This window comes from Phaseolus vulgaris, chromosome 11, assembly GCF_051622355.1.
Source record: "Phaseolus vulgaris cultivar YP4 chromosome 11, ASM5162235v1, whole genome shotgun sequence".
In the NCBI taxonomy this organism is placed as follows: domain Eukaryota; kingdom Viridiplantae; phylum Streptophyta; class Magnoliopsida; order Fabales; family Fabaceae; genus Phaseolus; species Phaseolus vulgaris.
The window spans coordinates 6,861,028-6,886,239 of NC_143508.1; the positions used below are offsets into that span (position 1 = coordinate 6,861,028).

Below are 25,212 nucleotides of genomic sequence, written 5' to 3' on the forward strand. Positions count from 1 at the left end.
AACAATTTTGTGGTCAAGAAACTAAAATAAGAAGCTAAAAGAACTATATGAGGTAATTTTCACAAATTAATTTTATGTACAGGTTCATTTATTTAAGAAAAAAAATCATTGTTTTTTTTCGTAGTGTGACTTTTGTGAAAAAACTTGTCCAAATATACTTTTACTTGTTTTCTAAAATGATTTATACTAACTATATGCATGTGTATTTTAAGATTAATCATAGCTATACTTTCTTAACATATGTCTAAAAATAAATCATAATTATATTTTGTTAACGAATTAGATGTAAAGTCTTATTTAATATATTTATATCAAGATATAATACTATAACAAGAACAAACTATCCAAGTGAAGTGGTAAGTTATAATTACATACGTCACTTACTATCACTTAATTATAGCATGAACATTCAAACAATAAAGCGTAGTAATGACTTGAAATTTAATGGAGAAAATTTCCTCTCTTCCGTAATATATGACGCTAGTGCAACAACAATGGTGCATGTGTAATTACGTTGTGAAGCAGTTAAATTGATTAATGTTTTTGAACTTGCTATGTGATGCAAGGAATGCATCACTTAAGCCTTAAGATGACAATCAAGAGATGAGGGCTCAAATTTTGAATGAATATTTGAATAGAAACAAGACTAATTAGATGCTATGTCATGTGCGTATGTGGAATAAAATAATTGTTGATGAAGAAGATTTACTTTATATTGTATATTGTGTTTAATATTTATATACTGTTGTCATTTATGAGTGTGAACATTTATGGGTGTGTCGTTCTTTATGAGTGTGTGGTGAGATAGTTCGGGTAATACTTTTAGTTCCAAGAATATTGACATTAAACACAAAATTTATTAAGAAACAAAATCATGTTTTATAGACGATCTAATTAAGTGGTGTAGATTCTTTCATCAATACTCTTTCTATGACAAATATAAGTAACCACATTAATATAAGAAAACAATTTTGAATTTTATCAATGCTGTTAGGTGTTAGTTTTTAAAGAAAGATATTTGATACGAATTTTCTATAAGATCGAATGTGACAAATTGTATTATTTTATTGTCAACCAGACAAAAATAATTTATTTGTAATTTATTGTATGTGCTCTTATAAGAGAGTGTAATGTATCTTATATATGCATGTATTATGGTATTATGAATGTATGCGTTGTTTTATATGTTATCATACTTGATATAAAACTACACAATGTTGTAAATAATAGCAAAAGGGCTGCACATAGATACTAATGTGAGATAATCATATATAACAAATGTAATCTCCCAGATGAGACATCTTCAATGGAATAATGACTAATTTGTAACAAAACTGATACATAACAACAGTACTGATGCATTTCAAGCAAATTTTAAAATATAAGTGGCAAATTATATTGAATTTGTTCATCACAAAAGTTTCAATACAATAACCACAACATTTGTCAATAAGTAGATTATAGATTATACATAATATTAATTGTAGTTTTAGATGATGGAACTAGATAAAAAAAATGAAACACCAATTACAAACTACTTATACTGTTGCTAAAATGATCATCTTCATCAAAGTAAAGGCAGTGAAGGATGCAGTCACTTTCAACAGTGAAGTTGTTTATCTTCCCTGTTACATCAGTTGGCACCACTTCCATTTTTGGTTTCATGAGTGACTGAGTCCATTCCATACCTAGCACCAACTTCTCTCCATTCCTTCTGCTCCCAAAGGTATTCATGCCTCAACAGGTACCTTTTAAGCTCCATCCGCAGGTTCCTAATTGGCTACCAGCCACACCCAATATCAGCTTCAAAGTATTAACTTTTTTTAACCATAACACAAGTGGTTGAATGCATCTAAAAAATTTACACTGTTAACAAATCAGAAATCATTGTTTGAATGAATTGCAAGATATGTAGCTTATAGTATGAATCAATTAATTTGTCACACATAACATAAATACTATACTTTTATCCTATCAGATGACAGACAGTGTACAATTTTATTGTGTATGCATGTGTGTACAGATAGTTAGTGTAAAAAGCATTTCTTTTTCAATTGGGTCTGCATATATATGTTTTTGAAGTTTTGTTGCATTGATTCAGAGACATTTACTGTGAATGGTAAAGCACACCTCAGCCTGAGATTCCAAAGCAAGCCTGAAGAAGTCAGAGGCAACAAAATGCTTGCCAACAGACTCAGCCATTTTGATTTGACCAACCCAATAAGATGAGGTCTCAAGCTTGTCAAAGCGGCATTTGCTATTTGCTGCAATGCAGTGCAGTATAGAAGTGTAGAAGGGTGTGGATGATTTGGTTCTAACATGGGACAATGATGTGATAGGAAAAACACACGCGGAGGAAACACACACAATCACGAATCAACAAAGAGTTTTCGAAGTGTAGAGCTGTACCTGTTGGAAAAAACGGGTAATTTTCCCACTAAAACAGAACCCTAACAGAACTACCCGACAAATAATATTGAATAAATAAAGCGGAATAATAAAAGAGATAAAGAGGAAAAACACATCCGAAAATTGTTAACGGAGTTCGGCCAATTTAGCCTAATCTCCGAGCACAGCAAAACAACTCACTTTTATTATTATGGGAGAAGATATTACAAATTGGGATATATTACAGTGAAGGAGAAGAGTTTAATTTACAACCCTCAAACCTCCTTCCCAAACAATGAACCCACTGATGTGGGACTTGGGATTAAGCCAAAATCAACAAATCTCCACCTTGGCTTAATTTCAAGTCCCACCTAAAACAAATCTTCTCAAAACATAAAAAAAACAAACTTTGCAGTGCTTCAAATTTGCGCCTCTGGGCGCCAACTTCAAATGTGCAAGATATTAACCAAGTCTAAACAGTGTTCAAACTTGGTCCTTGTAACCACCTTGGTGAGCATATCTGCAGGATTCTCCGTAGTGTGAATCTTCTGGAGAACAATCTCCTCTTCTTCGAGAATCTCACGCACAAAGTGATAACGAACATCAATGTGCTTCGTCCGTTCATGAAAGACTTGATTCTTTGCTAAATGAATAGCACTCTTGTACCGTCCCGTATCAGGGCATTGACTAAGTCAAGGTCAAAGTCAACGACTGGAGAGTCAAAGTCAACTCAAGGTGTCGCCCAGGTGTAGAGACGCCAAGAGGAAGCGTCGCCAAGGCAGGACAAGGCGTCGCCAAGGCAAGGCGTCGCCTGGGTGGAGGCGTCGCCTGAGTAGAGGCGTCGCCCAACCAGGGCGTCGCCAGATCAAACGGTGTAAAAGCAAGGCAACCGCGGTGTGGTTCCCCGATACCCGTGGGTAGGAAAGACCATGGAGGGAGCGACGTCGTGGGAAAGCCTCAGGACCCGATATCTCGGGAAAGTGATAAAAAGAAGGAAAAGGTGGCTTCAAGGCCATAGTGATAGTACCAGTGAAGGGCAGCCTAACTCGTGAAGTACCCCTGCCGCCCCAGAGACGCCTTCGGGACAGATACGACCCAAGAGGAAGGTCACGCCCAGGATAACCGGGTGCAGGGTGCGAGAGGAAGGCAGATACGCTCTCAGAGTAAGTGGCTAGATACTTGGGGGCATGAGTTGGCACCCAAAAAGCCACCCCTAGCGCAGTAGCACTCCCAGGCAGGAGGACCCACACGTAGAAACGTCCCCAGATGGGCAGAATCGCCCCCAGATGGGGTCATGGCGTCGTGAGGCCCTCCACGTGTACGACAGCCAAGCCAGAATGGAAACACCCTCTAATCAGGTGCCAGGTAATTAAAGATATTCAATACAGTTTCCCTTTCGAGCATTCTGGTACTATTAAAGCTCCCAAGCGTTTCAACGTCTTAAATGCGCTACGTTTCGTAATTAAGCGCTTTAAAGAGTGCGTTACGTTAGAAAGTAAAAGCGCTTTAAGGCGCTTTAAATGCTAGGCAGTTTAAATAGCGCTGAGAATGTCGGAAAAAGGGTTGGAACCTTTGGCAAACTTAGGAGAAACTCTTTGGTTGCTTGCCCGTGCTTTAAGGATACGTACAAGTGACTGGAGAATATTTTTGCAAAAAGGAGACAACACACACACAGATACACAGTTCTTTTACCACCTTCAGAGTGCCACACGCGGTGCTCAGATACGTGGGTGGACAGTTTTTTTTGGTGTTTCTTGCTGGCTGACTTGAGCGTCGGAGTGCAAACGGCCGCTAGGGCGCCTCTTTGTCCTTTTTTTTTGCAGGAATTCACAGGCAATCAGTGGGAAGGAGTCCTTAGCTGACGGTTGAGGTCGCGCACGAAGACGTCCCGGTCAACCGGACGGAACATTTGGCGCCCACCGTGGGGCACGATTTAAAACAGCAGTCCCATCACAAGTTCGAGGAGAATTTACCAAGCTACAGTAACGTTGAAGGAGGTTGGAGTGACAATGGCCCCCACCAGACGAAGAGCAGCGCGCGCAGCCCCAACAGACCTATCCATGCAGCAGGTCCTGGAAATAATGAGGGGGCTGTAGCAGGACATGGCGGATTCGAAGATGGAGCAGGAGCGCATGCAGACAGATCTTGACGCCTCGCATGAGCGCAACGAAGAGCTCCACCGTGTGAATGAGGAGTTGCGCCAGGGCCTGAGAAACGATCGGAGGCGGCCTGGGCAGGACGAGACGGAGAACCATTCCCCGCCAAGGGAGTTTTCCACTCCTTTCTCGCAGGAGATCCTAGATGCAACGATCCCGAACACGTTCGCGGGACCCAAGGTAATCTTCACTGGGATGGAGGACCCAGAGACGCACCTCGCTGCATTTCACACGCAGATGGTCCTAATAGGCGATTCTGATGCTGCCAAGTGCAAGCTCTTCATGAGCACCCTGACCGGGATGGCTATGGACTGGTTCATTAGCCTCCCCGAGGGCCATATCACATCTTTCCGCCAGTTGTCGCGGTTATTCAGAGAACAGTATTTGGCCAACAAGGCCCCGCCGCCGGTCTCTTACGACCTGTTTGACTTGAAGCAGTATCAGGGGGAGACCCTGAAGGAGTATATCAATCGCTTTGGGGCCCAGGTCGTGAAGGTTGGTACAACAGAGGAGCCTATGATCGTGTACGCATTTGTGAAAGGCGTATGCCCCGGCCCCTTTGGAGAATCTATTATCCGCAATCGCCCTAGGACTTTCGCTGAATTACGGCGTAGGGCGGTAGAGCATATTGCTTCGGAAGGGGAGGTATGTGTGAAGCGCACCAGCGCCGTGCCCTCACGCCCGAGGGGACCAACGCGAGTTCAACCCGTCAGAGTCAATGAGACAACGACGGGGAGAAAGAAGCCAGAGGCTAGACGCCCCTACGAGGCCAAAAAGCCCCAGCCTCGGGGCCCCGCAGGAGGCGAACGCCCCGCCAGAGAAAGAGCAAGACCGGCGAGGTACAACTTCGTAGTTGAGTTGAAGGATTTGATCGTCGTACCCAACATAGCCGAGAGGCTGAGGCGACCGGCGAAGACCGACAAGGTGTTAGGGCCCCGCAAAGACTCTTGGTGCGAATTTCACGAGGCTTTCGGGCACAAAATTGATAATTGCCTGTCGTTGGGCTACCAGCTAGATGAGCTGGTGAGGACTGGGTTTTTGAAAGATTATGTCGCAGAGTCCACCACGACCGCCACCCTGCCGCCGCCGGCGGATGAGCCAGCACACGAGATGCCTGTGCTTGGCGAGGTTCACACCATTGCTGGAGGTTTTTCCGGCGGAGGACCCACCGCCTCCCAGCGGAAGAAATACGCGAGGGGGGTGAATTCAATCGAAGAGAGGCTCTCGGGGGAGCCCTGGGAGTCAGATATTGTGTTCACAAGAAGAGACCTCCGAGATGTGGTGCCCCATGACAACGATCCCGTTGTCATCTCGGTCGTCACGGCTGGAAGGAAGGTCCATAGAGTGCTTGTTGATCAAGGAGGCTCGGCAGACGTCATGTTTCTGTCGACCTTTAATAAGTTACGGTTGTCCCCCGATCTGCTGAGTCCCTATACGGGATGTTTGTATGGGTTTGGGGATAACCAGATAGAGGTCCGGGGGTACCTGGAGTTGAGGACTACGTTCACAGACGGAGAGGTCTCCCGAACAGAGAGCATTCGGTACCTCGTCGTGAACGCCAATTCTGCCTACAATATTTTGCTGGGCAGACCGGCGTTAAACCGTCTGAGTGCAATATCCTCCACCCGTCACATGAAGATGAAGCTACCGGACCTCAGTGGCTGGGTGATAGTCATCAGATCAGACCAAGAGGAGGCGAGGAAATGCTACGAAAACAGCCTGAAGACGAAGAGAGGCGTTTTCATGGTGTACGAACGTCCGCCGAGCGCGGACGCAACGATAATTGAGGCGACGCCTGCTAGGCTGACGCTTGAAGAGGCCATAGCAGAAAGGGCGATGCCCGAAGCAGATGTGCCAATGGAGGAAGCGCCCGTGGAAGAGGCGGCGCCCGTAGAAGAAGCGGCGCCCGCCGAAGATGATAATAGGGAGCAACCTGCAGCTAACACCCTAGAAAGGGAGATTGGCGGCAAAGCTTTCAAGTTAGGAAGCTCGCTAAGTCCAGAAGAACAGGAAGGGGTGGCGGAAGTGATTTCGCGCCACCTGGATGCCTTCGCATGGTCCGCCTCGGATATGCCAGGCATCGACCCCGATTTCCTGTGTCACCACCTCAGCATGGACGCCACGGTCCGCCCCGTGCGTCAGAGAAGGAGGAAGTTCAATGAGGAGCGACAACAGGTGGTGAAAGACGAAACGCAGAAGCTGCTGAGTGCTGGCCACATTAGGGAGATTCAGTACCCTGAGTGGCTCGCCAACGTCGTCTTGGTGAAAAAGGCGAACGGAAAATGGAGAATGTGCGTTGACTTCACGGACCTGAACAAGGCGTGCCCAAAGGATTCCTATCCACTGCCCAGCATCGACGCCCTAGTGGACAGCGCGTCTGGCAGCAAGGTGTTAAGCTTCCTGGACGCCTTCTCAGGGTATAACCAAATCAAGATGCACCCCAGGGACGAGAGCAAGCCTGCGTTCATGACTGAAACATGCAGTTATTGCTATAAGGTGATGCCCTTCGGGCTCAAAAATGCGGGCGCCACGTACCAGAGGTTAATGGACAAGGTCCTGGCGCCAATGCTCGGGAGGAACGTATACGCCTACGTAGACGACATGGTGGTGGCGTCGTAGAACAGGGTGCAGCACATGGCAGACTTGGAGGAGTTGTTCAACACAATATCCAAATACCGCCTCAAGTTGAACCCCGAGAAGTGTGTTTTTGGGGTAGAGGCCGGTAAATTCTTGGGTTTTCTGCTCACCGAGAGGGGGATAGAGGCGAACCCCGACAAATGTGCGGCTATTATCGCCATGCGGAGTCCGACATCGGTAAAGGAGGTTCAACAGTTGATAGGGCGGATGGCGGCGCTCTCGAGGTTTGTTTCCGCCGGAGGAGAAAAGGGGCACCCGTACTTCCAGTGCCTCAAGAGAAACAGTCGCTTTGCATGGACTGAGGAATGCGAAGCGGCTTTTGTTAAGCTGAAGGATTACCTGGCGACGCCTCCAGTTCTCTGCAAACCGGTAACGGGCGTGCCCCTCCGGTTGTATTTTACTGTAATAGATAGGGCCATCAGTTCTGTGTTGGTCCAAGAGCAGGACCAGAGTCAGAAGCCCATCTACTTTGTAAGCAAAGCCTTACAGGGAGCTGAGACAAGGTACCAAGCACTGGAGAAGGCGGCGCTGACGGTAGTGTTCTCGGCTAGGAGGCTCCGTCATTACTTCCACAGTTTTACGGTGGTGGTAATGACCAACCTCCCCATACAGAAGGTGCTGCAGAAGCCCGATGTGGCAGGAAGAATGGTACGCTGGGCAGTGGAACTGTCAGAATTCGACATACAGTACGAGCCTAGAGGATCCATTAAAGGGCAGGTGTACGCGGATTTTGTAGCAGAACTTTCGCCCGGAGGTGAGCAAGAGGTGGAAGCGAGTTCACAGTGGCTGCTCTCGGTTGATGGCTCCTCAAACCAACAAGGGAGTGGTGCGGGAATAGTGCTGGAAGGACCCGACGACATACTGATTGAGCAGGCCTTGCGTTTTGCCTTCAAGGCAAGTAACAACCAAGCAGAATATGAAGCCCTGATTGCAGGAATGCTCTTGGCCAAGGAGATGGGCGCACAGAACCTCCTAGTGAAGAGCGACTCCCAGTTGATTACGGGGCAGGTGTCGAGTGAGTTCCAGGCGAAGGACCCCCAGATGGCGGCGTATCTAAAATACGTCCAGTTGTTGAAAGGGGCGTTCAACGCTCTTGAGTTAATACACGTCCCGAGGGAGCAGAATGCCAGAGTCGACCTGCTCGCAAAGCTGGCCAGCTCAGGCAAGGGGGGTAGACAGAGGACAGTGATCCAGGAGACCCTCAAAGCTCCGCGTCGATTCGTGGAAGACAACAGGGTGGATGTCCTCCAGATTTATGCATCAAGGGGAAGGCCGAGGAGTCATTCCTCATTAACCTAAGATACGCAGAGGGCGCCCCGCATCAGTATATACGCGGGTGCGTCTGAGGAGGAGCAGATGCAGGTTTGTGTCCTGTCCACGGGAGACACCTGGATGACGCCCTATAAACGATACCTGGCGGATGGGGCCCTTCCAGTGGACCCTGAAGAGGGTAAGAAAATCAAAAGGAACGCCGCAAGATATACCTTGGTGGATGGGGTGCTGTTTATACACGGTTTCACTCACCCTATCCTAACGTGCGTCAGTGGCGATGAGTGCACCAGGATAATGGCGGAGCTACATGAAGGCGTCTGCGGAAGCCATGTAGGAGGAAGGTCCTTAGCCTCCAAGGTAATACGCGCAGGTTTCTTCTGGCCAACGGTGAAAGAGGATTGCGCACGGCACGCCCAGCGGTGTAAGCAATGCCAAAAGCACGCCGACTGGCACAAGGCGCCGCCAGAAGAGTTGCGGTCCATATACAGCCCGTGGCCTTTCCACACATGGGGTATTGACATCTTGGGCCCCTTCCCACTGACAATCAGGCAGATGAAATATCTGATCGTCGCCATAGAATACTTCACTAAGTGGATAAAGGCAGAGCCCGTGGCACAAATCACTGCGCATAAGGTACAACATTTTGTGTGGAGAAACATCGTGTGTCGCTTTGGCGTACCCAGGCGCCTGATATCTGACAACGGGACCCAGTTCGCCAGTCAGCAGTTGAGAAATCTGTGCGCTGAAGTGGGAATCAAGCAAGTGTTCGCGTCGGTCGAACACCCCCAGACCAATGGACAAGTAGAGTCAGCAAACAGAGTTTTGCTGAGGGGGTTAAAAAGAAGGTTAGAGAAGGCCAAAGGGGCGTGGGCGGAAGAGGTGCCAAGGATTGTATGGGCATACCACACCACGCCCCAATCCTCTACTATGGAGACGCCGTTCAGTTTGGTGTACGGGTCGGACGCGATGATTCCAGTAGAAATACACGAAAGCTCACCGCGTTTTCAAAACTTTGTGGTGGAGGAATCTAATGAGGAAAGACGGGTAAACCTGGATCTGCTAGAAGAGGCCAGGGAAGAAGCTAGAATAAAAGCTGAAGCGATGAAGAGAAGAGTAGAGCGGCAATATAGCTCTAAAGTAAAGCCACGACAGTTTCAGGTGGGCGACCTGGTGATGAGGAAAGCTCACCCTTACGAGTTGGAGAATAAGCTGTCTCCCAAGTGGACCGGGCCCTTCAGAATTACTGAGGCTAAGGGCAACGGTTCGTACAACCTGGAGACTTTAGATGGAGGCCCTATCCCGCGCAGTTGGAATGCAGCCAACTTAAAATTTTATTTCAGTTGACCTATGTAAGCAGCATGTAACAATTTAGTTGAAGGGGACGCTCTTTTTCCCTTTTGGGGGTTTTTTAATGAGGTCACCCTAATAAATGGAAAAACCAGTTGAGAAAAAGAAGTGCCTTGGTTTTCAGCCTTTATTTTTCCTTGTTAGAAGTAATGTGATGCGCCGCCTAGGCCATGGTGTCGCCCAGAAAGAAGGCGCCGCCCAAGGAAAAGCATGCATCGTTGGCAGAACGAGACGAAAGGAAGTTGCGCGGTATATGAAGCATATGCAAAGTAAAGTGGCGTTGTAAAGAATTATGATATTGAAAAGTTGTTGTTACAAGCAATGTTCAGTACAAAATGCAAAAACACAAACAAGCCACTTCTCAGCGCTCATCAGAGTCATCACTGGAGGAAGGCGAAGCCTCTTTCCCAGCCCGCAGCGCTCGAGTAAGTCGTGTCCTCCTTTCTCGGCTTATTTTCGAACCTGCACAAAGGGAACAGATGTATTAGAGACACAGTGAAGAAAGACAGGCACAGTTAGAAAGTAACGAAGGTCGAAGTTGCCTAAGGCAGTGGTTCTTACTTATGTACTTCTCAAGAGTCCTAGCGTTGAACTCCAAGCTGATCACCGTAGCGGAGTCAAAACCTCCCGCCTCAGCAAGAATCCGGCAAGCTATTTGATCACTTGGAGCCAGATTCTTGAGGGGTTTGGCTTTGAGGGCCTTTTCCTCTCTCACCCAGTACAGTGGAAACCCATCCAGAGCGTCGGGAACAAGATCAGTACGGCAGATCTTGAAGAACCGGCCTTTCCACCTCGTGAACGAGCTTTGGAAGGGTGTGAAGAGAACTCTTCCGGGTACATTGCTGAGAGTTACCCAGAGGTTGTGTCTCTGTCTCTTCACCTCAAAAAAGTGAAGAAAGAGGTCAACCGAGGGTGCACAACCCAGAAACCCAAAGAGGACATCGAAGGCCTTGACAAAGGCCCAGCTGTTGGGGTATAACTGGGCTGGAGCCACGTTGATCTCCGTCAGCAGTTCCTTCTCGAACCAGGAGAAGGGTAAGCGCACCCCGATGGTCTTGAACACCACCTGGTAAAAGTAAAAGAAAGGGACCCCGTTGTTGGCCCGTTCGTCTCCACACACTGGCTCCCCCAGAGTGCAAGGGAGCACAGCGATGTCGTCATCGTGCCTCCTCGCGAAGGCCCGGTGGTCGTAAGAACACCACTCTCCTTTGTGTTCCCGTACGGCCCTGGTGGAGAGCAAGCACGAACACTCAACAAGAAGTTCGCTCGAGGCCCAAGGGTACAAGTCTTTGGGACGAACCCTGGGGGAAGCATCGGGAGAAGACATTCTTTAGCACGATCAGGATGGCTAGAAGTGCAAGGGTTGAGCGAGGGGAGCGAAGGTTAGAACAGCCCTTCGACAGAGAGGAAAGGCTGCAAGAAGAAAGAACGCAAGTAGGTTATGAAGAGTGAGAAAACGATGAAGATAGTTCCAGAGCTTGAAGAGTTAAATAAAGCGATTAGAGCGCCAAACGACGTAAATGAATGCACCGCACGATTGATACACGTGGCAGAAGATGAAAGGATGACGCTGGCGCCACTGGTTTAAATCAGAAAATGTCCCATCGACAGAATATCCAATGGTACGATCCGCCGTCGAAAATGAGCCAGGGGTACAGCAGGAGTCAGAAAATGAAATGACTAGATACCCCACCAACCATGTAAGCAGCGCCACGTGGATCAAGTCGAATGACAGAAGGTCCCATCAGAGGAGCGCCGCATGGATGGCACAGGCAAAGCCTTGGGCTCTTCGCTGTTATCAGGCGTTGACCAAGGCAAGAATTAAGGTCGATGACGAAGTAAAGGTAACGCCCGAGGCGTTGCCAGGAAGGACGTAAAGGGCGACGACAGACGAGAAGTCGCGGGCGTCGCCAACCCAAATACCGACTGGCGTTACCTCCCCGATATCCCCAGGTAGGAAAGACTGAGGAGGGAGAAGAAATCAGAGAAAGGCAAAGTTAGTTGCAGGCGTCGCCTCCCCGATACCCACAGGTAGGAAAGACTGTGGAGGGAGACGAGACCGTCAAACGCCAGCGAGTCACCGGCAGGGTGTTCCCCGATACCTATGGGTAGGAAAGACCATGGAGGGAACAAAAACCCCACAGCACTCAGCGTTTCAGACACCCGGGGACGATACGGTGCTGCTTTAGCAGGCCTCTCCTTAAGCGTGGGCGCCGAGCGTTAAAAGATCAAAGAAAGAGCCTTTCGGTATCAGAGACGTCCCGTGGACGATACGGCGCCACTTAGTGAGTCTCTCCATGGGCGTAAGGGTTGGCGAGCGACCTTATCCAATCATACCAAACCGCCCAACGAAGTGTGAGAAACGGGCAGAACACAGATAAAATAATTGAAGCATATGAAGGGAGAAGATGAGAACGAGATCGCATAGGCAGAATCGTATGTGAAAAAGAAATAAAGACAACCATGCGAATGTCCCAAATCAGTAACAAGAGTGCGGATAGTTCAAAGAATTACGAGTTTTGGCAGATAAAATTAAAAAGCGAAGGTAAAGAATGAAGAGTTAAGCTTGAAGAGGAAGGTGGCAGATGAGGGGCAGCAGTTCAGTCGTTCAAATCCATGGGCACGACCTTCTCGTCGACTACGTGGTGTGTGGGGTCGCAGTTCGAAAGGTTGACGCCAGGATTCTCGCAGGACGCCTGGGACAGGGCCTCTTGGAACCCCTCCTCGAAGGTGCCCGCCATCTTCTGGATAAGGGACTTTTTCTCCTTCTCCAGTTCCTCAATGGCAGCGTCTCCAGAGGCCACCTGCTTCTCCAGAGCCTCTTTCTCCACACGAAGCCGGCTAACCTCGACCTGCAGTCTGTCGTAGTCAACTCGGAGAAGGTCCATAGCTTTGGCCTGCGTGGCCATTTCCTCCTCCATCCGTTCCACCTTGGCAGCCTGTTCACAGCAACGGTCCTTCAGGTCTTTGTGAGTTTCTGCATCCGCTTTGACCACTTCCTGAAGACCCGCCACCTGTACTTGGAGAGCAACTTCACGAGCGTAGAAGTCAGCCTGGAGCTCCAAGGCCTCTGCCAGTTTCCTCTCAGTTTCTGCCCTGGACTCTTGTGCTTGTTTCAGGGAGGAACAATAAGCCTCGTTCTGGCGTCCCAGGATCCTCATCTCCTCCTCCAGGGTAGTTGACTTCGTTTCCAAGGCCTGGAGAGTTTGAGTTTGCAAGACGGCGTTTCTGGCCTGGGAGCGCCATTCGAGAGCCACCGCCAAGAAGGCCCCCAAATAGAAAGGCATACCTTCCCTCCTGTCGGTACCTTCTAGCATAGTCCCGCCACTGAAACCCCTCATCAAATGCATGATTGGAAGGGGAATGGCAATGAAGTCGGGGGCGGCAGCGTTGGGAGTCGGGGAAGCAATGGTTTCTGGCGACGGCAGAGGCGGCGCAGATTCAGCACCTTCGCCCCTTTCCTCTGGGAGAATCATAGGAGGGAGAGAGGTTGCGCTTGGAGGGTTGTCCATAAAGGAGTTCCCTCCCTGTGGCGACGTCTCTACCAGAAGAGGAACCCGCGCGGATTTTCTCCTTCTGAAGGGCGCCACACCCTCCGATTCCTCATCGTCTGACAGAATTTCCAAAACCCTTTTTCCCTTGTCAGGGGGTTGGAGCCGGTGACGAGGCCGCAGCCAGGGGAACAACGGCGATAGGCGAAGGAGAGTTAGGGGTTGGAGGCAAGTCAGAGCCAGGTGGAGACGTCGGAGATGGGCTAGAAGCAGCTTCAGCAGTGACTGGAGGCGGCGGTGTCGGAGCCGGTGGGAGAATCGGATTGACAACAGGGCTGGAGGAGACGCCTGCCTTGGCGGCACGAGCCTCCTTCAGTGCTTTCGCCAACATTATTCTTTTGGAAGCGCCCATCACCGATCCTACATCAAGACAGGCCAAACAACAAGGATTAGCACTAGAGCGGTTATGTGGATTCACAATACAGGAAGAGATGCGAAATGCAAGTAACATTGTACAGTGAAAAATGGTAATGCAGATAACCATAGCAACTAATGCATCATAAATCGCCAAGAGCAGATACCGAAGTATGTAGAAAGCCCATGGGCATTGAATTCGTTCGCGATGAGCTTGGCGGTATCGAAGACTATCCCCAGTCCCGCCAAGGCTTTGCATATATCCCGGTCAGGCGGGGCAAGTTCGTCCAGAGCCAAGGACTTCATAATTATGGGTTTGTCTGTCCAGTACAGGGGAAAGCCCTCTAGAATGGTAGGATCGCGCTTGGTCGCGCGTACCTTGAAAAATTTCCCCTTCCAGCCTTTGAACGAATTCTGGAAGAGCGTCAGGATGATGCGCCCGGCGATGCCAGAAAAGCTCATCCAGAGACTTTTCCCTTGCTTCTTTACCTCGAAGAAGTGAAGAAAAACGTCCACAGAGGAGGGAACACCTAGATAGCCGCAGAGAATTTGGAACCCCCTCACGAAAGCCCAACTGTTGGGATGGAGTTGGGCGGGAGCAGTGTTTATCTCTGTCAGTAGCTCTTTTTCGAAGGGAGTTAGGGGCAGACGCAGGCCCACCCTTTTGAGCACCATCTGATAGAGGAAGAAGAAAGCGCATCCCCCAGTATCCCGTGAGTCCGCGCAAACGGGCATCCCAGGTCGCATTCGGCTTACCAGGACTTGGGAGTCATGACTTTTGTGGAAAGCATTGAAGTTATAGAGGGCAGGGTCCCCCCTGTGGGCCTCCACGTCCTCAACGGAGTTCAGGAGGGAACATTCGTCCAGAAGTTCGTCGGGGGCCCAGTCATATTCGCCCTTATAATGAGACTTGGGGAGCGGGGGAGGCGCGGTGGTCTTGGTCTTTGCCATCAACGCCAATGCTGAAGATCAAAAGAGAAAGAAAGGGTTCAGAGAAAAGGGGTTTGGAGAGAAGAAAAGGGGAAAATGGAAGAACCCTAGGAGCGCCCTACCCGCAAAAGAACGAAGGGAAGCGAAAGGAACAACGAGGCATACAAACAATATCTAGAGAAGTACGAGAACAACAACAGTCCTAGGCAGTTTCCTATAATGCGAAAACAGTGAAGAGTTGAGAGTGCTCGAAACCATACCTTTGCTGTTGAAGTGGAGGCGGTAGGAGAGCGCAGGAAGGGGAGAATCGCAATTGCAGAGAGAAGAGGTTTTGGAGGCGATGAACAGGGCAAAGTAGCAGAGTGAATGAATGTAACAGTAGGGTGAGCGCGGGGTTTGGAGTAACTTAAACGTTACATTTCACGACTCAAGAAGCGCCAACTAAGGGCCGTAGGATCGGGCCACGCGTCAGAGGGTCGATTGCCCAGGGGAAGTGCAAGGGTCTCTAAAGGAGGGCCATGCGATGGGCCACGTGGCGCGCGATCAAGGGTAGCCCAAAAGGTGTAATCATCCCCATTTCCGGGAATGTCCAATCGCTCATTAAGAATACCCCTGCGGTTCAGAAAATGTCGCGTCAGTAATTCGAAAATTTGCTGAGTCAGCAGAGAATGACACGTCATCGGGAAGGCACGTGGATGGCGGGGGCAAGGCTTTAGTCTTGGCGCTGAAGACAAGTCTTCGGCTTAAGACTGGGGGGCTTGTGTACCGTCCCGTATCAGGGCATTGACTAAGTCAAGGTCAAAGTCAACGACTGGAGAGTCAAAGTCAACTCAAGGTGTCGCCCAGGTGTAGAGACGCCAAGAGGAAGCGTCGCTAAGGCAGGACAAGGCGTCGCCAAGGCAAGGCGTCGCCTGGGTGGAGGCGTCGCCAAGGCATGGCGTCGCCTGAGTAGAGGCGTCGCCCAACCAGGGCGTCGCCAGATCAAACGGTGTAAAAGCAAGGCAACCGCGGTGTGGTTCCCCGATACCCGTGGGTAGGAAAGACCATGGAGGGAGCGACATCGTGGGAAAGCCTCAGGACCCGATATCTCGGGAAAGTGATAAAAAGAAGGAAAAGGTGGCTTCAAGGCCATAGTGATAGTACCAGTGAAGGGCAGCCTAACTCGTGAAGTACCCCTGCCGCCCCAGAGACGCCTTCGGGACAGATACGACCCAAGAGGAAGGTCACGCCCAGGATAACCGGGTGCAGGGTGCGAGAGGAAGGCAGATACGCTCTCAGAGTAAGTGGCTAGATACTTGGGGGCATGAGTTGGCACCCAAAAAGCCACCCTTAGCGCAGTAGCACTCCCAGGCAGGAGGACCCACACGTAGAAACGTCCCCAGATGGGCAGAATCGCCCCCAGATGGGGTCATGGCGTCGTGAGGCCCTCCACGTGTACGACAGCCATGCCAGAATGGAAACACCCTCTAATCAGGTGCCAGGTAATTAAAGATATTCAATACAGTTTCCCTTTCGAGCATTCTGGTACTATTAAAGCTCCCAAGCGTTTCAACGTCTTAAATGCGCTACGTTTCGTAATTAAGCGCTTTAAAGAGTGCGTTACGTTAGAAAGTAAAAGCGCTTTAAGGCGCTTTAAATGCTGGGCAGTTTAAATAGCGCTGAGAATGTCGGAAAAAGGGTTGGAACCTTTGGCAAACTTAGGAGAAACTCTTTGGTTGCTTGCCCGTGCTTTAAGGATACGTACAAGTGACTGGAGAATATTTTTGCAAAAAGGAGACAACACACACACAGATACACAGTTCTTTTACCACCTTCAGAGTGCCACACGCGGTGCTCAGATACGTGGGTGGACAGTTTTTTTTGGTGTTTCTTGCTGGCTGACTTGAGCGTCGGAGTGCAAACGGCCGCTAGGGCGCCTCTTTGTCCTTTTTTTTTGCAGGAATTCACAGGCAATCAGTGGGAAGGAGTCCTTAGCTGACGGTTGAGGTCGCGCACGAAGACGTCCCGGTCAACCGGACGGAACAACTCTGACTGTCAGAATATAACTCAAGTTGTTTCTGACCAACTCCCAAGTCTTTAAGCAACCCATGAAGCCAAATTGCTTCCTTCACAGCCTCTGTAATCGCCATATACTCTGCCTCTGTCGTAGACAAAGCCACCGTAGACGGCAAGGTAGACTTCCAACTAACTGGCGCTTTTGCTAAAGTGAAAAAATAGCCAGTTGTAGACCGTCGCTTATCCAAATCACCTACATAATCAGAATCACAATATCCAACTATGCATTGACCAAGTGATTTATCTTGCTCAAATGTCAATCCAACATCTAAGGTATTTTGGAGGTACCGTAGAATCCATCTCACAGCTTGCCAATGACCCTTGTCCGAATCATGCATGTACCTGCTAACAACACTCACAGCCTGTGAAATATCTGGTCTCGTACACACCATTGCATACATCAAGCTTCCAACTGCATTTGCATATGGGACTTTCGCCATGTATTCTCGTTCTTCATCAGTCGTCGGAGATAAACGGCTACTCAATTTCAAATGAGGAGCAAGTGGGGTACTTACAGGTTTTGTATCTTCGTGTATACCAAAACGTTGTAGTACCTTCTGCAAATATTGCTTCTGTGACAGCCAAAGTTTTCCCCTCTCCCTGTCCCTGTTTATCTCCATGCCGAGAATCTTCTTGGCTTCCCCCAAATCCTTCATCTCGAACTCTTTACTCTACTGAGCCTTTAACCTGTCAATCTCAACTTGACTCTTTGTTGCAATCAACATATCATTAACATATAAGAGTAAGTAAATGTAGGAACCATCTTCAAGTCTGCGCAAATACACACAGTGATCATATTTGCTTCTCTTATACTTCTGATCCTTCATGAACTTATCAAATAGTTTGTACCACTGTCTCGGAGATTGTTTCAGTCCGTACAACGATTTGCTAAGTTTACAAACCCAATCTTCTTTACCATCAACCTTGTATCCTTCTGGTTGAGTCTTATAGATTTCCTCCTTCAAATCACCGTGTAGGAACGCGGTCTTTACATCAAGTTGAGCTAGCTCCAAATTCAACTATGCTACCAAGGCCAATAAAATTCGAATGGAGGAATGTTTAACAACTGGAGAAAATACCTCATTATAATCAATTCCCTCTCTTTGAGCAAAGCCTTTAGCAACCAACCTTGCCTTGTAGCGAACATCTTCTTTATTAGGAAATCCTTCTTTCTTTGCAAATACCCATTTGCACCCAATTGCCTTCTTACCTTTTGGTAATTGTGTCAGCTTCCACGTCTTGTTCTTCTTCAAAGACTGCATCTCCTCTTCCATCGCACCTGCCTAATTACCACTCTCTGAACTCAAAATGGCTTCTGGGTAAGTGGATGGAATGTCATCAACAACTGGAAGTGCATAGGCAACCATATCCATGAAACGAGCAGGCTTCTGAATATCTCGTCTCTGTCTTCTAACTGCAATTGGCGCTGATTGCTGTTGAGATTCTTGGGTAGGAACCTCTTCCTCATCTGACTCTTCTTTTGCCATAGGAGAGTCACTTATAGTATCTCGTGTTGGGATCACCACTGTCTGCTCAAACTCCACCTGCTTCCGAACACACTCCACCTGTTGTGGAGTACTATCAGCTCCTTCTGAATTTACCTTCTTTAACATGACAGATTCATCAAAGGTAACATCCCTGCTGATAATCGTCTTCTTTGCCTCTAGACACCATAAACGATATCCCTTCACTCCAAGACTAAAGCCCATGAAAAGAGCCTTCTTTTTCCGTGGATCCAACTTTGATCAATCACATGATAATATGCAATAGAACCAAAAACATGCAAAGAATCATAATCAGTTGCAGGTTTTCCAAACCATACCTCTAACGGGGTTTTGCCATCTATAGCAGATGATGGCAAACGATTGACGAGAAGTTGAGCGTATGTCATAGCCTCAGCCCAAAACTCTCTACCTAACTCAGCATTAGACAACATACAACGAACTTTCTCCACAAGTGTCTTGTTCATACGCTCTGACACCCCATTCTGTTGTGGTGTTTTTCTAACAGTGAAGTGTCGAACTATGCCACAATCTTGGCATACCTTCAGGAACGGATCACTCTTGTATTCTCCTCCATTGTCTGTTCGGAGAACCTTAATCTTCCTTCCTGTCTGGTTTTCAACTTGAGCTTTCCACTTAAGGAAAATTTCAAGCACATCATTTTTGTTTTTCATAGTAAACACCCAAACTCTCCTGGAAAAATCATCCACAAAAGTGACAAAATAATGCCTACCTCCGATTGACGGAGTCTTGGCAGGTCCCCACACATCTGAATGCACATAATCCAGAATACCCTTGGTATTGTGAATTGTAGTGCCAAACTTCACTCTTCGTTGTTTTCCCAGAACACAATGCTCACAAAATTCAAGTTTGCAAGCCTTCGTACCTTTCAACAATCCATGCTTGGTAAGAATTTGCAAAGATTTCTCTCCAGCATGTCCCAACCTCATATGCCACAACTTCGTTGCCTCAGCATCTTTCTTATAGCTAGAAGTTGCTGTCGCTACTGTCCCCACCACTGTACTACCTTGGTAGTAATACAAATTGTTCTTCCTCACGCCTTTCAACATCATCAGTGGTCCTGAAGTTGTTTTAAGAATTCCATATCGCATCGTCATAACTAGGCCTTTAGATTCTAAAGCCCCCAATGAGATGAGATTCTTCTTCAACTTTGGCACATACCGTACATCTCGCAAAATTCTAGTGGATCCATCATGATTCTGCAACTTGATTGTGTTGAAGATGGATGAAGTCTCTTCTCTACCTAGTGTTGTGTGTGTTTGATGTAGAAAAATAGCTAGTTTGCTTTGAAGTTTGTAATAGGTTTAGATGATCTTGTATGTAGGCTTGTAATTGTGTAAGGTTGTCTTTTGCTGTATGACCCATCCTAGATGCCTAACCAAGTCTAGATCAAGCACATGATGTGGTTAAAGGGTTTTTGAAAAGCTTTTAAAAGTGCTCTTAAAAGTTTTAAATCAGTACAAAAAAATAAATCTGTTTTATGGAGAAAGAATCGGTTTATTTCTTCTCTGTTAAAAGGCTTTTCTAAAAATTCTGTTAGAGCACCACAGGTAAAGCTTAGTTAGTTATTTCAGTTAAAGCTGAGCTGACCTGTTTGATATCTTTTAATCTGTTTCACTGTGAAAGAACAGGTTTATTCTTTGGTCAGCTGAAAGGATTTTCACAAGTTAGTTAGGGCACCAAAGGTACAACTCAGACAGTTATTTCAGTTAGCTGAGTTGGCGGTTTTCATAAAATAAATCTGTTAAGTTAAAAAATGAATCTGTTGTTTTCATAACTGTTTTTCAACTGTTTTTTTGAAAAGAAGTTAGAAACAATTTTCTATATAAAGAAAAGTCTCTCTCACATGAAAAGGTGCTGAGCAATTACGCTTTTGACAGAGATCAAACAATTTCCATGTGAGAAGAAGGATTGAAAGATTTTTGAAAGGTTTTCCAAAGAGATTTTCAAGTGTGCTTGTTCTAGAAAACCTTTGATCTTGGTGAAGGTGCTGGTGCAGTTCTGCAGCAAATTGAACTACTGGTTTTGAGTTCTTGCATCTTTTTTTCAGGTGTAATCTTTCCTTTATTCTGGTTTGTAAAGGTGTAAGTGTTAGTCACTCCTTGATAGGGTTTCTTGGAGTGCAAGGTGTGCTGAAATAGGGTTTTTCAGCATTGATTGTGTTGTTCTTGTAGTGTTCAAGAACTACTGTGTTTGTAAGTAATTGGTACTGTTTTTAGTGGATTCCACCTTGGGGTAAGGTGAGACTGGAAGCTCTGTATGAGTGAACCAGTATAAAAACTTATGTGTCTTTTCTTTTCATCCTTGCACTCATTTCTGGTTTTGGTTAATTCTGTCAAGAACTAAATCTGTTCTTTTGAAATTGAATCTGTTAATTTTGGGTTTAAGTAAAAACTGTTCTTCCTGATTTGTTAAAGCTTTCTAATCACAAACAAGGCAGTTGTATATGATGGTTTAAGTGATTTGTGAACAAACAGTCTATTCATTAAAATCTGAGAAAGAATCATTCTCCTTTGAACCTTGTGTTGAGTAAATTTGTTTGATTTCTAAGCATAGCTGTATCCTTTATCCTCATAATTTTCAGCTGATCTGACTCTGTTATAATTCTCTGTTGATCACAATTTTATATTGAACAAGTTCAAATTGTGCTAGACTGCTCTGAAGAATCAATTTGTTTCATGTAAAAACAATCTGTTCTTTTTGCCTCTGGTATACTAAAAATTGTGTGTTCTTGCGAAAATTTTATAAGCTCAATTCACCCCTCCCCTCTTGAACTTAGACATTAATAGACCCAACAGATTGAACCTATCCCAAATGTCTTACATGGATTATCATTACCCATGTAAACAACATCGCCATCAAGTTCTTGAAATTCAAAGAACCAATCCCGAATGGGACACATATGATAGATACAACCTGAATCCAATATCCACTCATCTGGATACGATGATGTTGAAAGCGAGACAATTAAAGAGATATCTGATACCACATCACTTTTGCATTCTGCAACATTTGCATCTTGTGGAGCCTTCCCTTTCTTCTGCAGTTTTGGACAGTCTTTCTTCCAGTGTCCTTTCTCATGACAGAAAGCACACTCATCTTTGGCAACGGCTCGACCTTTAGACTTAGACCTCCCTTTTCTCCCCTTTGTCTGACTTTGCTGACGACCTCTTGCCATCACAAACTCAAAATATTGTATTCAATATTACAAACAATTTCAAACAACCCAAGGGCGAACCTTCGGCTCTTGATACCACTTGTTGGGAAAAACGGGTAATTTTCCCACTAAAACAGAACCCTAACAGAGCTACCCGACAAATAATATTGAATAAATAAAGCAGAATAATAAAAGAGATAAAGAGGAAAAACACACCCGAAAATTGTTAACGGAGTTCGGCCAATTTAGCCTAATCTCCGAGCACAGCAAAACAACTCACTTTTATTATTATGGGAGAAGATATTACAAATTGGGATATATTACAGTGAAGGAGAAGAGTTTAATTTATAACCCTCAAACCTCCTTCCCAAACAATGAACCCACTGATGTGGGACTTGGGATTAAGCCAAAATCAACAGTACCTGCTGCACAAGTTACTGTATGGAGGGTGTTGGAAGATAGGTAGGCTACCAAGGTTAATTTGGAAAAACGAGGGATAAGTGATGGCATTTTCATGTGTTCTTCTTGAATCAAAGTAGAAAATAAGGTGCGGAAGCAATGGGTGAGATGATCAAGACCCTCCTAGGAGTTGTGTTGGCCTTGTAGGTGCATGATGAGTATGGTGTTTGAGTGGTTCGGCCAGCTCAAGGGAGAAGGTGAAAGGATTGAAGTTTAGAGCCTAGATTTCTAGGAGAAGTAAAGCTTGTGCACAAAAATGGCAGCATAACCTTACTCAATTAAACTTGAAAATACAAGGTGTAGGCTCCTCCTTTTATAGGCTAAGGAGGACCATAATGCAACCCTAATGCTAGCCAAATGAAATGTAAATGTGAAGCACATGGGTGCACAAATGAGCACATGGGGAGGGGTGTGTCTAGTTTTTATGCTCACCCTTTTTATGCTCACCCCCCTCCATGGTCTTTCTAGAATGTTCACACAAATATGCTTTCTACACTACTCTAATTACTAAGCACCCCTAATGGGCCTTTATGTAACAATTACAAAGGTCTTCTCTTCCCAAAACCGTAGCTTTGACCCATGTGTATGTGAAGCTAGACGGTCTAGAAGGAATCCTCATCATGGCCTAGACGCTCCTTATGTAGCCGCTCCTCATCATGGGCTAGACGCTCCTCTTCATGGGCTAGACGCTCCTCTTCATGGGCTAGACGCTCCTTTTTGAGTCTAGACGCTCCTCATCATAGGCTAGACCGTCTAGTCTTGGAGGCTTGGCTTTCATCGTGTGGTGAGCTTGGGCCCTCCTCCATCAATAAGGGTGGTAAGTTCAGTGTGCACTTTTTGCGGGGTTGAGGAGGAGTCTTGTTCACATCTGTTCTTTGAGTGTAGATTTGCATGGCTCTTGTAGAACCTTTGCAGTGCATGGTTGGGAGTGCAAAGTGTGTTCCATAATGTTCCTATGTTAAATTTTTTCCAGTTTAGGATTTGTAATGCGACCGCTTCGGTAGATGGGGTTTGGGGGGCGATCTGGATCGCAGTTGTCAACGAGATTTGGAAACATAGAAACAGAGTAATTTTTGATGGGGGTGTTATAGATGTTTTGGAAGTATTTGTCTTGGTGCAACTGAATGTTTGGTCTTGGGTTACTTCCAAGTCGAAGGACGCGATTTTTTCTTACTCTGTTTGGTGTATTGATCCTTTGGCATGTATGAAGATGATGTCATGAGTTTTTGTTGGGAGTAAGAGGGAGGGTTGTAGGGTTTTTTGTTGGTGGTTAAGTAGTGGTTTTTTAGGCGGTGGTGGGGATGTGTCGTGAGGAATAGGTTATTGGTTGTGAGCTTTGTATATGGGTTGGACCACCCCTTAAGTGGCCTACATTTATTAATTGTTTATTGCTAATAAAAAAAAGAAAAAAAAAAACAATCACAAATCAACTGCAGAAAATAAACAACACAAGATTTAACGTGTTCGGTCGTCAATCTGCAACCTATGTCCACATGCAACTAATTATGTGTTCATTCTGTTTGTTGCAATTTTATTACAAACACAAAGATCTCTTAAATATAAATTATAGAGAGGACACAATAATTAAACTCACTTACTAGTGAGCGCAATCCAATTGGTACTGAATTCACACTTTAACATGATGAGGTTGCTGGAGTTTTGGGATCTGAAGCACAACCCTTCTCCTGGGATTTGTTCTTTGATGTTTTTCCAGCAACTAGTTGTGGGAATGTGTCACTTTTTTTGTTCACTCCATGATTGACATTTTCTGTGGATTTTTTTGTCAGTGCTAGTAATTGGAAGTTGGGTAGTGAAAATGGGTTTGGGTTGTTTCTGTTTTGGTAATTGATGACTTGTCCCGGTTTTGCTTGTATAATGTTTGTGGTCCTAGCAATACCCAAAACCTTGTTTTGTCTGAAACAAAGCCAGAAACGAAAAGAAGGTTATATAGAAAGTGAAATTGAATTGGTGAATGAAAATTGGGCAGCTTCTTCCTGCACCTCCATACCTTCTTGTGCCACTCCCATAAATTTTTCTTATTCCAAAAATACCCTTTTCAAAATTCTGGATTATATAATCCGAAAGTCTTTTTCTAGATTCAGAATTAGCTTCCGGATTATGTAATCCGGAAGTCTGTTGTGATTAGCTTCTGGATTACATAATCCGGAAGTCTTTTTTATACATAAGATTAGCTTCCGGATTATGTAATCCGGAAGTCTTTCTTTCATATGTGTTATTAGCTTTCGGATTACATAATCCGGAAGTCTTTTCTAAATATGAAATTGACTTCTGGATTATGTAATCCGGAATTTATCCGGATTACATAATCCATAGGCTTATTATTTCAGATTCAAGGGGGTGAAAAAAAAGGATAAAATGGTATTTTCATATTTAGTATGGGGTGACACAAGAAGGTATGGAGGTGTAGAAAGAAAGAGTCTGAAAATTGTGACTTCACCTTTGGGCTTCACCCTTGCCTGTTTTGTTTACTTGGTTGGTCTTTTGTTTGATGTTTGGTTTTGAATCGTTGCCTTTGCCTGGTCCCATATAAGCAAATTAATTGTATCAAACAATCAATGGTGCAAAAGAAATAAAAAGAGAATGAAAAGAAATTTGAAGTGTAACCTGAAAGTGGGGTGAGAAGAGAATCCATGAAAAAGGATGTTACAAGAGTTCAACAATCATGTGTATTGTGGGTTGTTATCATCACTAATTGGACTGAAAGGTATTCTCGAATAATTAAATATTTTCTGGATTTTGTAATGTGGAAATACCTTCTAAATTTTATAACTTGTATTTTTTTAAAATAAACTCATTTTGGATTGTAGTATCTAAATGTATTTTCTAATTTGAAAATATCTTCTAACTTCTATAATCCATATTTTTTTTATCAGTCATTCCAAAATGAAAAACATCAATAAAATAAGAAGTGTTTTTTGGTATTTTAAGAAGTATGGGGTGCCACAAGAAACTATAGAGGTGCAGGAAGAAACAGCCTTATTATTATGGGCCAGTGTTACACTGAAAATAGGTCCAATGACCCAAACCCTATATCACCTATCATTTTTTCAAAAATAATGAAAATAAAATCATATTCTTTCTTTTCTATATATCTATGGACATGCAGGGTGACTTTGTTTGTGTTTAAAAAGATCTTATTAAATAATCACATTTTATGTTTTTTTTATGTGTCTGTTTGATATACTTGTGTTTTAAAAATAAGCAGTTTTCTGTTTATTTTACCTGTTTTTAAAATAAAGATATATTTAAAAAAACACTTATTTTAAATTTAAAGAAAGCTTTTGGATAGAAGGAATTGTTTGACTAAAGTAATTTCCTGAACCATACCATCTCTCTCCAAATTATATGACATAAACTATCTC

At 45.5% G+C, this 25,212-nt stretch overlaps 1 pseudogene; it reads right to left on the minus strand.

The window, feature by feature from the left end:
- Positions 1–1,633: 1,633 nt before the first annotated feature.
- On the minus strand, positions 1,634–24,482 carry LOC150023019 (uncharacterized; annotated as a pseudogene).
- Positions 24,483–25,212: the final 730 nt, after the last annotated feature.